This window comes from Orycteropus afer, unplaced genomic scaffold (genome assembly GCF_000298275.1).
Source record: "Orycteropus afer afer isolate SDZICR_OR568_19922 unplaced genomic scaffold, OryAfe1.0 scaffold00096, whole genome shotgun sequence".
Lineage (NCBI taxonomy): Eukaryota > Metazoa > Chordata > Mammalia > Tubulidentata > Orycteropodidae > Orycteropus > Orycteropus afer.
The window spans coordinates 2,299,772-2,313,320 of record NW_006921683.1 but is presented as its reverse complement, the minus strand read 5'-3'; positions in this window follow the sequence as shown (position 1 = coordinate 2,313,320).

Here is a 13,549-nt window from a genome sequence, read left to right as displayed (position 1 = left end):
AAGAAAATCACCAAGACATATCATCATCAAACTCATCAAAACCAAAGACAAAGATAGAATCCTGAAAGCAGCACAAGAAAAACAAAAAGTTCCTTACAAAAAATAACCAGTAAGAATAAGCTCTGATTTTTCAGCAGAAATCATGCAAGTGAGAAGGCAATGGGATGGTATTTTCGGGGTAAAACCCCCAAAGAGAACATTTTTCAACCAATTATATACTTTGAAAAAATATGATGGTGAAATTAAGAGATTTATAGATAAGCATAAATTAAGAAAATGTGTTAAAACCACACAAACCTTACAAGAATAAGTAAAGGGAGTCCTTTGAACAGAGAACCAAAAATAGCAAACAACAACTGAACATTTGTACACAAGATGACATAATCCAGAAACCACAGCTATGGTCATATCCAAAGTAAAATAAGCTTCCAAGATTGTAAGCAGGGAACCAGAGACATCAATTAGCAAATGAGGATAACTACAAACCAAAAAGAGGGAAAATACTGCGTAGTTACAGAACTTCTAAATGTAAATAGAATAACCAACTTTTTATGGATGCTGAGTTCTTTAGGTTTGTTATTTTCAATTACATGTTCTTCTAAGCATAACCCTCTCCTATGACTGGTTTTGGATGAGAACCATAGCCTGGGAGGCAAGATGACTCTGGGAAGAGGGATGCTGAGTCTGGAGTAACCAGGGAAGAGAACAAAGACATTCTTGGTAGTCCAATGAATCTTCAACCTCTTTCTCATTTCCCTATATTATCAATCATGTTTATCCCTTTGATTGAGGAGACAGACATTTTAGAGAGAGGATTCTCTGTCTCTTTGGGTATTGATATTCAGTAAACTTTTGCTTTCCCACAAAAAAGAAAAAGAAAAAAAAGGATGGTAAGAACATAGGACAAAAGATGGTGGAGTAGGCAGACAAGCTACACAGACACTCTTCAACAAAGAAATGAGAAACTAATTGATAGAGATACAGAAGATAATCCTGGAGCCCTAAGCCTTGAAAGGGAGTATACAGAAGTGGATTAGGCACCTACTAGTGGAAAAACCTGAATGAAAATAGTGAGTATGGATATGGACAGAGCTGCAGACTGTCAACTATTCTGATGGACCAACAGTCTGAATATTCCCAAGTGGTGTTGAGACCTGAGAATTGACATAAAGATCACCCCTGGTCACAAAGATCTGCAGGGTTGATGGCTGGTGGCCAATAACTAAGAAGGGAAACAACAAGGAGGGAGACAACATGAGCTGTGGACTTTAGGCTCTCCAGAGGACACAGTCCTTTTGATTGTTTACAAGTGGTTGCCATTTTGGATATTTAAAGTGACCGAGGATGCACCATTTTGAATGATTCCAAGCAGTGGGCAATTTTGATTCCAAGGATGTAAGAATAAGCTTCTTTTGCCAAGGATAGCAGGGACATATGGCAGGCTGATAATGAGAAAGGAGAGAGGTGGTGAGTGTATAAGTGCTGCCAACTACAGAATAGAGTAGCACAATACCCTGCTTAGATAACATCAAAAAAAAAAAAAAACAAAGAAAACAAAAATTGTGGACAAGTCATTCCAACATACAATCAAGAATTAATATAAACACAAAAATGACACAATGTCTCAGAGACAACAGAGTATCACAGTCCACACAAAAAAAGCAAGATGAAGCAGGAGAAACAAGGGACCAGGATACAGACTCAGAACACATCTCTGAGGAAGAAACAGAATTCGAAATCCCTGATAAGGAATTCAAAAGAGTTATATTTAGGTACCTTCAATGGACTGAGAGACAGATCAAGTAAAAGACTGACAAAATTGAGGAAAACAGAGAAACCCCAAAACAATTTTGAAAGACAATATAAGAACAAAATGACAAAATAAATTAAAAATTAGAAATGATACAAAATCTACAGATAGAAGTCCAGAAAACTAATACTAAATTTTCAAAACTAGAAAGCACATTAAATGAGCAAAGAAGTAGAATTGAATCAGTGGAAGACAGAATGAATGAGATGGGAGACAGATACCTCAATACTTCTTTGGAAAGGGATCAATCAGGAAAAAAAAAATCAAAACAAAATGAAGAAAGCCTAAGTTTCTTTTGGGATACTATCAAAAGGAATAACCTATCTGTAATTGGAATTCTGGAACAGAATGAGACAAATAAAACCACTGAGAAAATTGTCAAAAATAGGTTGGAAGAGAATTTCCCTGGTATCATGAAAGATGAGAATATATCCATTCAGTAAGTCTAACAAACCCCAAACAGGATAGACCTCAAAAGAAAATCACCAAGACATATCATCATCAAACTCACCAAAACCAAAGACAAAGACAGAATCCTTAAAGAAGCACAGGAAAAGCAAAAAGTTATCTACAAGGGGCAACCAATAAGACTAAGCTCAGATTTCTCAGCAGAAATCATGCAGGTGAGAAGCAATGGGATGGTATATATAAAACCCTGAAAGAAAAAAAAAATTCCAACCAAAAATTATATACGCACCAAAATTGTTCCTCAAATATGATGGTGAAACTAGAACATTTCCAGATAAGCAGAAATTAAGGGAATTTGTTAAAACCATGCCAATCTTACAAGAGATGCTAAAGGGAGACCTTTGGACAGAGAACCAACAACAGCAAACAACAACTGACAATTAACACACATGATGACATAACCCAGAAACCAAACCAGTTCTGGAAGTATCCAAAGTAAATAAGATTATAAGATTGTAAATAGGTAACCAGAGACATCAATTGAAAAATGAGGACAAATACAAACCAAAAAGAGGGCACAAATTGTATAGTTACAGAACTTCTAAATGGTAGGAAAATCAAGACAACTGCAAAATAGAATGGACTGTTCTAAACTTGGGAAGAAAATTATAAATCTCAGGATAACCTCAAAGAAAAATGATAAACTTTCATACAAAAATAAAAAAGAGAACCAGCACAAATATTTAGCAAATACTAAAACAATAGTAACAAAGGAAGTGATAACACAATTCATAAACAAAAAGAGCTCAGCATGGAAAATTATATGGAACAAAGAAATCAGGAACACCATGAAAAAGCACATAACAAAAGACAGCAACAAATTCATAGTTGTTGATAATTACACTGAATGTCAATTAATTAAATACACCACTCAAGAGACAGAGAGTTGCAGACTGGATAAAAAAACATAACCCATCAATATGCTGTCTACAAGAGACACACCTTAGAGACAAAGACAAAAATGGACTAAAAATCAAGGCTGGGAAAAGATTCATCCAGCAAATGGCAACCATAAAAAAGCAGGAGTGGCAATATTAATTTGTGATAAAACTGACTTTAAGACAAAAAGCACCATAAAAGACAAGGAAGGACATTATATAATGATTAAAGGATCAATTGAACAAGAGGACATAACAATAATAAATATCTATGGACCCAATGAAAGCCCCCCAAAATATATAAACCAGACTCTAGCAGAACAGAAAAGACAAAGAGATGACTACACAGTCATAGTAGAAGACTTTAATACACCACTTTCAATCACAGATAGAACACCTGGAAAGAAACTCAACAAAAACGCAGAAGAACTAAACAATACAATTCACCAACTTGACTTTATAGACATCTACAGAGCACTTCACCCAACAACAGCACAATATACATTCTTTTTCAGTGCACATGAACATTCTCCAGGATAAAACATATATTAGGCCACAAAGTAAGCCTCAATAAACTTAAAAATATTGAAATACTTCAAAGCATCTTCTCTAATCACAATGCTATAAAATTAGATATCAACAATAAGAAGATGAATAGAAAAAGAGCAAACACATGAAAACTGAGTAACACCCACCTTGGAAATGACTGGGTAATAGAAGAAACAAAAAAAAGGAAATAAAAAAATTCCTAGAATAAATGAGAATGAAAACAAAACATATCAAAATCTTTGTTCTGTAGATGTCAATAAAGTCAATTTGGTGGATTGTATTGTTACTTCCTCTGTGTCTTTGTTGAGTTTCTTTCCAGTTGTTCTATCTTTCATTGAAAATGGTGTATTAAAGTCTACTCCCATGACTGTGGAGTCATCTATTTGTCATTTCGATTCTGTTAAAGTCTGATTTATGTATTTTGGGGTTCTTTCATTTGGTTTATAGATATTTATTATGATTTTGTCCTCTTGTTCACTCTATCTTTTAATCATTATATTATGTCCTTCTTTGTCTCTTATAATGGTTTTTGTCTTATTCCTGTTTTGCTATCCTGCTTTTCTATGGTTGCCATTTGCTTGATATATCTTTTTCTAATATTTGATTTTTAGTCTATTTTTGTCTTTGTCTCTAAGGTGTATCTCTTATAGACAGCATATTGACAGGTATGTTTTCTTATCCAGTCTGTAACTCTCTGTCTCTTGAGTGGTGTATTTCATCCATTAATATTCAGTGTAATTATTGAAAGTATGAATTGATTGCTGTCATTTTGTTATATATATATTTTTTGTGGTATTCCTGGTTTCTTTGCTCCATATAATTTTCTGTGTTGAATTCATTTTGTTTATGAATTGTGTTATCATTTCCTTTGTTGCTGTTGTTTTAGCATTTGCTAAATATTTGTGCTTATCCTCTGTTTTATTGTGATGTGAAGGTTTACAATTTTTCTTTGAGGTTGTCCTGTGATTTATAATTTTCTCCCCAAGTATAAAACAGTCCATACTATCTTGCAACTCTCTTGACTTCCTCACCATTTAGAAGTTCGGTAACTACACTATTTTTCCCCTCTGTTTGGTTTGTACTTGTCCTCATTTTCCAAATGATGTTTCTGGTTCCTTGTTTACAATCTTGCAAGCTTATTTTATTTTGGATATTTCAATAACTGGGTTGGTTTTAGGGTTATGTCATCTTGTGTGTAAATGGTTGGTTGTTATTTGTTATTATTGGTTCTCTGTTGAAAGGACTCCCTTTAGTATCTCTTGTAGGGTTGGTGTGGTTTTGACAAATTCCCTTAATTTCACCATCATATTGGAGGGACAATTTTTCTGAGTATATAATTCTTGCTTGGATATTTTTCTCTTTCAGCATTTTATCTATACCATCCCATTGCCTTCTTGCTTGTGTGGTTTCTGCTGAGAAATCAGAGCTTAGTCTTATTGGTTGCCCTTTGTAGGTAACTTTTGATTTTTCCTGGCTTCTTTCAGGACTCTTTCTTTGTCTTTTGTTTTGGTGAGTTTGATGATGATATGTCTTGGTGATTTTCTTTTGGGGTTTATCATGTTTGGTGATAGTTGGCTTCCTGAATAGATATATTCTCATCCTTCATCATATCAGGGAAGTTCTCTTCCAAAAATCTGGGACAATTTTCTCAGTGGTTTTCTTTTTCTCTTCTTATTATGGAATTCTGACTACACATAGGTTATTCCTTTTGATCATATCCCACATGAATCTTAGTCTTTCTTCATTTTGTTTTGATCTTTTTTTTCTGATTGATCCCTTTCCAAATAAGTATTTAGGTATTTGTTTTCAATCTCATTAATTCTGTCTTCCACTGATTCAATTCCACTCTTTGGCCTTCCAATGTGTTATTTCTGAAAATTTAGTGTTAATCTTCTGGATTTCTATCTGTAGAGTTTGTATCAATTCTAATTTTTCATTTATTTTATCATTTTGTTCTTTTATTTTCCTTTGAAATTGTTCTAGGATTTTGTCTGTGTTTACTTTAATTTTGTCAGTGTTTCCTTGATCTGTTTCTCAATTGATTGAAGATACCTAAATATAATTCTTTTGAATTCCTTATCAGGAAGTTCCAATTCTGCATCTTTCTCAAGGATGTGTTCTGAGTCTGTACCCTGCTCCCTTGTCTCTACTGTTTTATCTTTCTTCTTTGTGTGGGACTGTGATGGTCTGCTGTCTCCAAGACATTGTGACTTTGTTGTATTTATATTTAATTGGTGATTGTATGTATGTTGCAGTGATTTGCCCAAGATTTTTTCTTTCTTTTTTTTTTCTTTTTCTCTCTCTCTCTTTTTTTTTTAATGTATCTGAATAAGTAGGCTGCTGTCCTCCTCTATTCACTAGTTGGCAGCACTTTTGAACTCACCACTTGTCTCTTGGTGGATGTGATAAATAATGAGAGTGACTGCACTGTTAACTGTTAACTGTTTGTGAATAGAAATTAAGGGTGGGTCAGTCTCATATTGGTGGTCTTATAAGATTGTCCAGTTGGTGCAGAAGGAAATGAAAGCTCTCATTCAGTAAGTGGAGCTGTAGGAGGTATGTGTGTGGTTGTGTTGTATGGACATGGTTGCTTTCTCCCACTCAGACAAAAACAACAACCAAAAGCTATCAAAAAAGTAAAAGCAAGAGGACAAAAAGACATACCACATAACCACATAGGAACAATCACCGAAAAGAGAAAAAAGGTGGGGGCGATAGGAAAGGCAATATGTGAGAGAAAATATTTAAAGAAATGCTTTTAAAAGCCAAAAGAAATATAAATAGAAAAGAGGGGGAAAAAAGTAACCCCACAATATATGGGGAGGGGAGAATTAGAGAAAAGATGTAGGAGAATAATGAAGAAAAAGTGGGGAAAATGCAAAAAAGAAAAACAAGGGATAGGGAGAACTGTAAGAAAGAAAAAAATGGTAACCTAGAAAAGGGAAGAAAGAAAAACCTGAAAAGGATGGGAGGGGAGTGGAAAAGAATAATAAGAAGAAGAATATTGAAGCAGACAAAAACAAACTAAAAAAAAAAAAAATCTGGGTGTGGTGAGACAGGGCACCCAGCCTTCATCAGAGCACACAGACTGGGATGGAATTCCTGCCAGCCCAGATGGTGCGTGAGAGTGAGGGATGGCCACACCTCCATTCACCAAGAGGGTGTGGATTATAAGAGTAACAAGAAGAATATCACACCTTTCCATTCCTCAGTGTCTGATGTATCTTTGAGGTTCTCTGTAAGTGGAGCCTATTCTTAGGTTCCTGGTATCTGAGAGAATGCTGTCACTTTAAATATCCAAAATGGTCAAACTGCTTGTAAATGTTCAAAATGGCTATGCCCTCAGGGCAAATAAAATTCTACAGCTCAGCCTGTCTCCCTCTTTGCTTCTTCCTTTTTTATTCACCAGCCATTAGTGCAGTCCTCTATGCAGCCCCTGGCTAGCAGGGCAGATTTTTAAGTTAATTCTAATGCCACTTGGTAATATCCAAGCTGTCAGTGCAATCAGGATTGCTGACAGACCACAGCTCCGTATGTCTCCTTTTCTGGTGTTTTCATGAAGGCTCTTCTACTAGTTGGAGTTTAGTCTACTTCTGTATCCTTACTTTCAAAGTTCAGGGTTCCAGGAACATGTTCTATATCTGTGTTAATTGGTTACTCTTTTCTTAGTTGAAGAAAGTCTGTGTAGTTTGTCTGCCTATTCCACCATCTTTCCGGAACTCCTTCATTATGATTTTAATAACAAAGACATATTTTAGTTTACACTGCCAAAGTCACAGCCAAGGCAGTAGGGCAGATATGATCTGGTTTACATGGAATCTAGAACCCTACAGAGTTTTGATGCAATTCAAAAAACATTTATTTAATGCCTACCATGTTGCAAGGATGTCATTTATTTAGCAAAGATATAGAGAGACTACTATGTAAAATATTTTGTGCTGAGTGTTTTGAAGATATAAAGAACAAAGCACTTTTTTGGTTCCTTGGATAATTTCTATCATTTTGTGGGAGAAAATACAAGAAAAATATTCAGTGGCAAAATAAATTTAAACATTACAAAAGGACAATACATGAATAAGTCTACTTGGGTGTATACTATAGAAATTGTGAATTAATGTTAATTTTCCAACACATATACACATCCAAACACATGCCAGTTTCTAGGTCTTCTTTGTGTGTGTGTGTGTGTGTGTGTGTGTGCAAACCTTTCTTTGACATTTTAAAATTGTGGTCTCATACAAGAGTTATCCTGTTGCCATTGACTAATTTTCTCCAGCATAGTGTCCTTTAGCTTCATCCATGTTATAAAGTGTCTCACAGATTCATCATTGTTCTTTAACTTTGAGTAGTATTCTGTTCTGTGTATGTATCAGTTTGTTTATCCATTCATCCTTTGATGGATGTTTAGAATGTTTTCATCATTATGCTATTGTGAATAATGCCACAATGAACATGAGTAGGCCATTATATGTTCCTGTCATGGTTCTTGCTTCTGTAGGTTATATACCTAATAGTGTGATTGCTGGATCATATGGTATGTTTATTTTCAACTTCTTAAGTAAGTGTCATACAGCTTTTCACAATGCTTATAACATTTATAGTCCCCCAGCAGTATATGAGGGTTCTTGTCTCTCCATACCCTTGCCAACATCTTTTGTTTTCTTTTCATTGAACTCTGCTATTAATGCTGGGGTGAGATGATATCTCATTTTTGTTTTTATTTACATCTGTATAATATTTAGTAATGACAAGCATTTCTTCATGTGTTTGTTAGCTGCCTGAATATCTTCTTTGGTGAAGTGTCTATTGATATCCTCTGCCTATTTTTCAATGGGAATATTTCTCTTATTGTTGTTGAGGTGTTGAAGTTTTCTATAAATTTTAGCGATTAGAACCTTGTCTCATACATCATTGACATTTTTCCCCCCAGCCTGCAGTTTCTCTTTTTTACTTTTTAGGTGAAGTATTTTGATGTGCATAAAATCCTTTAAATAAATTAGAAATTTGTCTTAAATAAATGTAAGTAATATCACTGAACATGCAGGAAATTATTAATGGCATTAAGTATATGCAACTCATTGGACTAATAGCAGAATCATACATATAGTATGTATCTCTTTCTTGACTATTTTCTTTTCCACTTTCCTTCTAGATCATTTCCTTTTCTATCCTTTCAGCTTGCTTACTTGGTTTTCAGGAAGAGGGTAGTTTTCAGAAAGAATTGGGGAAGACCAAGAAATTTTTATCATGTCCTAGTTTTACAAAAACTTGTTGAACAAAAGCAACATCTACTGATTAGTGCCACCCACCTAGAGACCCAAATATTACTCTATAAGAGTAACAATCATGGATATGACTGTGAACACAGTATGTCCAGCCAACCAGTCACATAATAGGCTGGTCTTTATGAAATGATTTGTTAACATTGTGCACATTCATTTCTATTCTAGAGTTACTGGAATTAATACATTTTCTAATGAAGTATCTGGAATCCAAACTTGCATCTGGATAATTAAAATAAAACTAAAAAAGTTTGACTGGTTTTTCTATCTTTTATTTACTCATAAGGTGACAATATCTCTAACAGCAAAATTGGATTCTATTTTACAAATCACACTAAACAATCATATGATTCTCACAGAAATAAAGAAAATGGTGGACAGAAGTGACTATTGCTTTCTGTATAGAATATTTCATTGGAGGAAAACAGAGCTCAAGGATTTAATGCATTTCACTATGAATCTCATTTCTCAATAGTACCAAAAAAATAAAAGAAAAAAAAATATCAAAAGATAAAACTTGTTGCTTGTTGCCATCAAATCAACTCTGACTCATGGTGACTCCACGTGTGTCAGAACAGATGTGCACTGCATAGTATTTTCAATGGTTGTGCTCTTATGGAAGTAGATCATCAGAACTTTCTTCCACAGCACCACTGTGAGGATTTGAATCAACAACTTTTCTGATAGTATCTAAGCACAAATTATCTGCCTCGCCCAGGAACCTTTTTTTTTTTTTTTTCCCCTTTGGAAATATTTCTTAGCAGTAGAGCCAACGAATTTTATATTACCAAAATTGTATTATATCAAAGGACATATTGTTGAAAAGATTTTCCCTATAAAATTAACTTATGAACAATTCATTGTTAATATAGAACAATAGTCAATGGGCACTAAATGCCATTGTGAGGTTTATTTGTTTTGTTTTGTTTTTTTTACCTTTTGTAAGAATGTTGGGCAAAACCATACACTAAGGTTTTGGGGAAATGATCATACATAATTCATTAAGCAATTTTAATGTTCTAAATTATGCAATAAATGTATGTTATTTCTTAAAAGTGTTCAGTGATCCACTGTTCCTTTCTCTCAGAAAGACAATCATGTGAACAGGTTAGGACTATTCAGAGTGACTCTTCATTTTATGGTGCTGGAAAAATGTTATGCTCTCCATTTGAATAAGGGTTTATTCTTCAAAATATGTTCACAATAAGCTTCCTGGGCAAAGGGTCCTCGTGTACCTTGTTCACTGTTGTGGAACTGATAAGCAGTGACTCCCATAAGGACTTTACATAGTATTATGAAGCTTTATTATTATTATTATTATTATTTTACTTAAAAGTATTTACACAGTGTTGCAGAAGTTACAGCTTTTGTTCATAAAAGGATGGTGTTGTGCTTCATACAGTCATTTAAGAGCCAAGTTTTTTCTATCCAATTTCTCTATCATCTCTTAGAGCCTCCTCTACTGGTTGTAGTTGATGTAGAAAATAAAAGTTTGGGGTGTGGTGTTATGTGCCAAGGTTCCATAATTCACTATGTACAGAATTCTCTATGGCAGTGAACCTTGACTGCAGGTGTATAACAGATAAACCTCACTTGGGTCTCACAAGACTTTAAAGGAGGAATATGTAACATGAGAGCATTGTGATGCACTTATCTGGGAGGTGCAACATGAGGTTCCTCTCTAATGCCTATCTACTTTTATCTCAGACTTACTATGCCCTTCATCTATATCATCAAACCTATCACCTATGTTTAAATAGCTCTTGGTACATTCTGACTAAGGAAAGGTAAAATGTCTCATCATGGAGATTGGCTAAATAGTCATCAAACTTATTCCTCTTCCTCACCTTGCTACACTAGATTTTCCAGCTTTTTTGGTATGTAGCTTCAGCCAAGTAACTCAAGTCTGACTAATGAAATGAGGCCACAAATGATTTATAATACCTCTGCCATAGCACATAAAAACAGCCCCCAAGCTCTTTTATTTTCTACATTAACTACAACCAGTACAGGAGGCTGTAAGAGATGATAGAGAAAATGGGTGGAAAACACTTGGCTCTCAGATAACTGCATGAAGTACAACACCATCTCCCATTGACCTACATTGGATGTGACATGAACAAAACACAAAACTTTATGGTTAAAGCCACTGAGATTTTAAGTTAGCCTATCCTATGATAGGGAGCTCTAGTGGCGTAGTACCTAAGGCATTTGACTGCTAACCAGAAAGCTGGCAGTTCAAACCCATCAGCCACTCCTCAGAAGGAAGATTGGGCAATCTAGTTCCATGGAGATACAACTTTGGAAACCCAAGGAGGGCTCTCTATGAGTCTAATCAATGCATCAGCAATGTTTGTTGTTGTTATCCTATGATAAAGGATCTCTGGTGGCAGAGTGCCTAAGACATTTGACTGATAACCAGAAGGTACTCCATGGAAGAAAGGCTAGGCAATCTACTTCATAAAGATTTACCACCTTAGAAACTCAAAGGGGGTCACTATGAGTCCGAATCGACTTCATGATAGTGAGGTTTCTGTTTTTGTTTTTTTAATCCTATGACAATGAATTTAATTGAATTGCAAAGAAACACTGTTTGATACATTACTGCACAACTTTATGAATAGTCTGGTTAGGTTAGAAGGCTCTCAAATTAGGACTGGGAAAGAGCTGCATCATCTGAGTAAACCCAGCCTTACTCCTATGGATAAGGTAAAGCTTTCAAGACCTCCATTTGCTGATGTGGCATCACTCAAATTGAAGAGAAACAGCTGACGACATCCATTAATCATTGGAACATGGAATGTATGAAATATGAATCTAGGAAAATTGGAAGTTGTCAAAAATGAAATGGAATGCATAAAGATTGATATCCTCGGCATTAGTGAGCTGAAATGGACTGGTTTTGGCCATTTTGAATCAGACAACCATATGATCTACTGTGCCGGGAATGACAGTTTGAAGAGGAATGGCATGGTATTCATCACCACAAAGGAGGTTTCAAGATCTGTCCTTAAGTACAATGCTGTCAGTGATAGGACAAAATCCATACACCTACAAGGAAGATGACTATTATTCAAATTTATGCACCAATCACCAAAGCCAAAGATGAGGAAGTTGAAGATTTTTATCAACTTCTGCCTTCTGAAATTGACCAAACATGCAATCAGGATGTGTTAATTATCACTGGTGACTGGAAAGCAAAAGTTGGAAACAGAGAAGAATCACCAGTAGTTGGAAAATTTGGCCTTGGTGACAGAAATAATGCTGGAACTCACATGGTAGAATTTTGCAAGACCAATGACTTATTCATTACAAACACCTTTTTTCAACAACACAAACAGCGACTCTACACGTGGACTTCACCAGATGGAACACACAAGAATTAGATTGACTAAGTCTGTGGCAAGAGGAGATGGAAAAGCTCAATATCTTCAGCCAAAACCAGGCGAGGAGCTGATTGTGGAACAGATCATCAACTGCTCATATGCAAGTTCAACTTGAAGTTGAAGACAATTCAAATAAGTACAAGAGAGCAAAAATATGATCTTGAATATATCCCTCCTGAATTTAAAGATCATCTAAAGAATAGATTGGATGCATTGAACCACAACGACAGCAAGCGAGAAGAATTGTGGGAGGATATCAAGAACATTATCCATGAAGAAAGCAAGAGATCACTAAAAAGATGAGAAAAGAAGAGAAGACCAAAGTGGATGCAGAAGAGACTCTGAAACTTGCCCTTGAGTGGAGAGAAGCTAAAGCCAATGGAAGAAACGACAAGATAAAGGAGCTGAGCAGAAGATTTCAAAGAGCAGCTCTAGCAGACCAAACCAATTACTATAATGAAATATGCAAAGACCTGGTGTTTGAAAACCAAAAGGGAAAAACACACTCAGCATTTCTCAAGCTGAAAGAATTGAAGAAAAAATTTAAGCCTCAAGTTGCAATATTGAAAGATTCTATGGGAAAAATATTGAATGAAGCAGGAAACATCAAGAAAAGATGACAGGAATACACAGAATCACTCTACCAAAAAGAACTGGTTGATCTTCATCCATTTCAGGAAGTGGCATATGATCTAGAACCAATAGTACTGAAGGAGGAAATCAAAGCTGCAATGAAAGAATTGGCGAAGAACAAGGCTCCAGGAATTGACAGAATACCCATTGAGATATTTCAACAAATGGATGCCAAAAGATTTGGAAGACAGCTACCTGGCCAACTGACTGGAAGAGATCCATATTTGTACCCATTCCAAAGAGAGGTGATGCCACAGATTGTGGAAATTATAGAACAATATCATTAATATCGCACACAAGTAAGATGTTACTGAAGATAACGCAAAAATGGTTGCAGCATTATATTGACAGAGAACTTCCAGAAGTATAAGCTGAATTCAGAAGAGGATGTGGAACAAGGGATATGATAGCTGTTGTCAGATGGATCTTGGCGCAAGGCAAAGAATACCAGAAAGATGTTTACTTGTGTTTTATTGACTATACAAAGGCATTTGATTGTGTGGATCACGACAAATTATGGATAACATTGAGAAGAATGGGAAT